This window comes from Hemitrygon akajei, chromosome 28 (assembly GCF_048418815.1).
Source record: "Hemitrygon akajei chromosome 28, sHemAka1.3, whole genome shotgun sequence".
In the NCBI taxonomy this organism is placed as follows: Eukaryota; Metazoa; Chordata; class Chondrichthyes; order Myliobatiformes; family Dasyatidae; genus Hemitrygon; species Hemitrygon akajei.
Window position 1 is genome coordinate 27,244,897 of NC_133151.1, and position 4,887 is coordinate 27,249,783.

Here is a 4,887-nt window from a genome sequence, read left to right on the forward strand (position 1 = left end):
AATTCAGGAACCTGCTTCATAACATTTAGAGTGGAAATGCCGATATTTTTGATTTGTTCTGTAAACGCAACAGTTCCATTGTGTACAAAAGGTAAAGAAACAGAAGGTCACTTCTCGCACACTCACAAAATTGGTTGCATGCTACTCTAAAACATATGGTGAGTAAAATAATTTTTACATCATGTTTGCACAGACTAGTTTTCAGAAAAATTCAACACTACACTCTCTTGAGCCGAATGCATTACTTTCTATTCTATGCATTTTGAGATATGGCTGTGTACATCACTACTCAGGGTGAGATGGAACTATATAGATATTGCATGTCTTCGACTCAGAGACATGAAATACTTAAACGCAAGCTGAATTCAAGAACCCCCATAACATTTAGAGTGGAATCGCCAATATCTTTGTTTAGTATTGTAAACGCAAATGTTCCATTATGTACAAAAGGTAATGAAACAGAAGGTCATTTCTCGCACACATAGAAAATTGGTTGCATGCTACTCTAAATCATATGGTAAGTAAAATAATAAGGTTAACATCAAGTTAGCAAATAGTAGTTTTCAGCAAAATTCAAATCTTCACACTCTTGAGCCGAATGCATTACTTTCTATTCTATGCATCTTGTGATATGGATGTGTACATAACTACTCAGGGTGAGATGGAACTAAATAGATATTGCATGTCTAGTACTGAGCAATGGAATACTCAAAGGCAAGCTGAATTCAGGAACATGCTTTATATCATTTAGAGTGGAAAAGCCAATATTTTTGTTTAGTTCTGTAAACGCGAATGTTCCATTGTGTACAAAAGGTGAGTTACAGAAAGCAACTCCTGGAAATTTGGTAGCACACTGATAAAATTGGTTGTATACTACTCTAAATCATATGGTAAGTAAAATAATAAGGTTAACATCAAGTTAGCAAATAGTAGTTTTCAGCAAAATTGAAATCTACACACTATTCAGCTGAATGCATTACTTTCTGTACTATGCATTTTGAGATCTGGATGTGTTCAGAACTACTGAGGATCAGCTGGAATTGTATCGATATTGCATGTCTACTTACAGAGCAATGGAATACTCAAAGGCAAGCTGAATTCAGGAACCTGCTTCATAACATTTAGAGTGGAAATGCCGATATTTTTGATTAGTTCTGTAAACGCAACAGTTCCATTGTGTACAAAAGGTAAAGAAACAGAAGGTCACTTCTCGCACACTCACAAAATTGGTTGCATGCTACTCTAAAACATATGGTGAGTAAAATAATTTTTACATCATGTTTGCACAGACTAGTTTTCAGAAAAATTCAACACTACACTCTCTTGAGCCGAATGCATTACTTTCTATTCTATGCATTTTGAGATATGGATGTGTACATCACTACTCAGGGTGAGATGGAACTATATAGATATTGCATGTCTTCGACTCAGAGACATGAAATACTTAAACGCAAGCTGAATTCAAGAACCTACCCCATAACATTTAGAGTGGAATCGCCAATATCTTTGTTTAGTATTGTAAACGCAAATGTTCCATTATGTACAAAAGGTAATGAAACAGAAGGTCATTTCTCGCACACATAGAAAATTGGTTGCATGCTACTCAAAATCATATGGTAAGTAAAATAATAAGGTTAACATCAAGTTAGCAAATAGTAGTTTTCTGCAAAATTCAAATCTTCACACTCTTGAGCCGAATGCATTACTTTCTATTCTATGCATCTTGTGATATGGATGTGTACATAACTACTCAGGGTGAGATGGAACTAAATAGTTATTGCATGTCTTGTACTCAGAGACATGGAATACTTAAAGGCAAGCTGAATTCAGGAACCTGCTTCATAACATTTAGTGTGGAAACGCCAATAACTTTGTTTAGTTCTGTAAATGCAAATGTTCCATTGTGTACAAAAGGTAATGAAACAGAAGGTCACTTCTCGCACACTGATTAAATTGGTTGCATGCTACTCTAAATCATATGGTAAGTAAAATAATGTTAACATCAAGTTAGCAAATAGTAGTTTTCAGCAAAATTTAAATCTGCACTCTATTGAGCTGATTGCATTACTTTCTGTACTCTGCATTTTGAGATCTGGATGTGTACAGAACTACTGAGGATCAGCTGGAATTGAATCGAGATTGCATGTCTACTACAGAGCAATGGAATACTCAAAGGCAAGCTGAATTCAGGAACCTTCTTCATAACATTTAGAGTGGAAAAGACAATATCTTTGTTTAGATCTGTAAACGCAAATGTTCCATTTCGTGCAAAACGTGAGTTACTGAAAGCAACTCCTGGACAATTTGTAGCACACTGATAAAACTGTTTCCATAATATAAATCATATGGTGAGTAAAATAATGTTTGCATCATGTTAGCACAGACTAGTATTCAGAAAAATTCCACACTACACCCTCTTGAACTGAATGCATTACTTTCTATTCTATGGATTTTGAGATATGGATGTGTACATAACTACTCAGGGTGAGATGGAACTAAATAGATATTGCATGTCTAGTACTGAGCAATGGAATACCCAAAGGTAAGCTGAATTCAGGTACATGCTTTATATCATTTAGAGTGGAAAAGCCAATATTTTTGTTTAGTTCAGTAAATGCGAATGTTCCATTGTGTACAAAAGGTGAGTTACAAAGCAACTCCTGGAAATTTTGTAGCACACTGATAAAATTGGTTGTATACTACTCTAAAACATATGGTGAGTAAAATAATTTTTACATCATGTTTGCACAGACTAGTTTTCAGAAAAATTCAACACTACACTCTCTTGAGCCGAATGCATTACTTTCTATTCTATGCATCTTGTGATATGGATGTGTACATAACTACTCAGGGTGAGATGGAACTATATAGATATTGCATGTCTTCGACTCAGAGACATGAAATACTTAAACGCAAGCTGAATTCAAGAACCTACCCCATAACATTTAGAGTGGAATCGCCAATATCTTTGTTTAGTATTGTAAACGCAAATGTTCCATTATGTACAAAAGGTAATGAAACAGAAGGTCATTTCTCGCACACATAGAAAATTGGTTGCATGCTACTCTAAATCATATGGTAAGTAAAATAATAAGGTTAACATCAAGTTAGCAAATAGTACTTTTCAGCAACATTCAAATCTTCACACACTTGAGCCGAATGCATTACTTTCTGTACTATGCATTTTCAGATGTGGGTGTGTACAGAACTACTGAGAATCAGCTGGAATTGTATCGATATTGCATGTCTACTTACAGAGCAATGGATTACTCAAAGGCAAGCTGAATTCAGGAACCTGCTTCATAACATTTAGAGTGGAAATGCCGATATTTTTGATTTGTTCTGTAAACGCAACAGTTCCATTGTGTACAAAAGGTAAAGAAACAGAAGGTCACTTCTCGCACACTCACAAAATTGGTTGCATGCTACTCTAAAACATATGGTGAGTAAAATAATTTTTACATCATGTTTGCACAGACTAGTTTTCAGAAAAATTCAACACTACACTCTCTTGAGCCGAATGCATTACTTTCTATTCTATGCATTTTGAGATATGGCTGTGTACATCACTACTCAGGGTGAGATGGAACTATATAGATATTGCATGTCTTCGACTCAGAGACATGAAATACTTAAACGCAAGCTGAATTCAAGAACCCCCATAACATTTAGAGTGGAATCGCCAATATCTTTGTTTAGTATTGTAAACGCAAATGTTCCATTATGTACAAAAGGTAATGAAACAGAAGGTCATTTCTCGCACACATAGAAAATTGGTTGCATGCTACTCTAAATCATATGGTAAGTAAAATAATAAGGTTAACATCAAGTTAGCAAATAGTAGTTTTCAGCAAAATTCAAATCTTCACACTCTTGAGCCGAATGCATTTCTATTCTATGCATCTTGTGATATGGATGTGTACATAACTACTCAGGGTGAGATGGAACTAAATAGATATTGCATGTCTAGTACTGAGCAATGGAATACTCAAAGGCAAGCTGAATTCAGGAACATGCTTTATATCATTTAGAGTGGAAAAGCCAATATTTTTGTTTAGTTCTGTAAACGCGAATGTTCCATTGTGTACAAAAGGTGAGTTACAGAAAGCAACTCCTGGAAATTTGGTAGCACACTGATAAAATTGGTTGTATACTACTCTAAATCATATGGTAAGTAAAATAATAAGGTTAACATCAAGTTAGCAAATAGTAGTTTTCAGCAAAATTGAAATCTACACACTATTCAGCTGAATGCATTACTTTCTGTACTATGCATTTTGAGATCTGGATGTGTTCAGAACTACTGAGGATCAGCTGGAATTGTATCGATATTGCATGTCTACTTACAGAGCAATGGAATACTCAAAGGCAAGCTGAATTCAGGAACCTGCTTCATAACATTTAGAGTGGAAATGCCGATATTTTTGATTAGTTCTGTAAACGCAACAGTTCCATTGTGTACAAAAGGTAAAGAAACAGAAGGTCACTTCTCGCACACTCACAAAATTGGTTGCATGCTACTCTAAAACATATGGTGAGTAAAATAATTTTTACATCATGTTTGCACAGACTAGTTTTCAGAAAAATTCAACACTACACTCTCTTGAGCCGAATGCATTACTTTCTATTCTATGCATTTTGAGATATGGATGTGTACATCACTACTCAGGGTGAGATGGAACTATATAGATATTGCATGTCTAGTACTGAGCAATGGAATACTCAAAGGGAAGCTGAATTCAGGAACATGCTTTATATCATTTAGAGTGGAAAAGCCAATATTTTTGTTTAGTTCTGTAAATGCGAATGTTCCATTGTGTACAAAAGGTGAGTTACAAAGCAACTCCTGGAAATTTTGTAGCACACTGATAAAATTGGTTGTATACT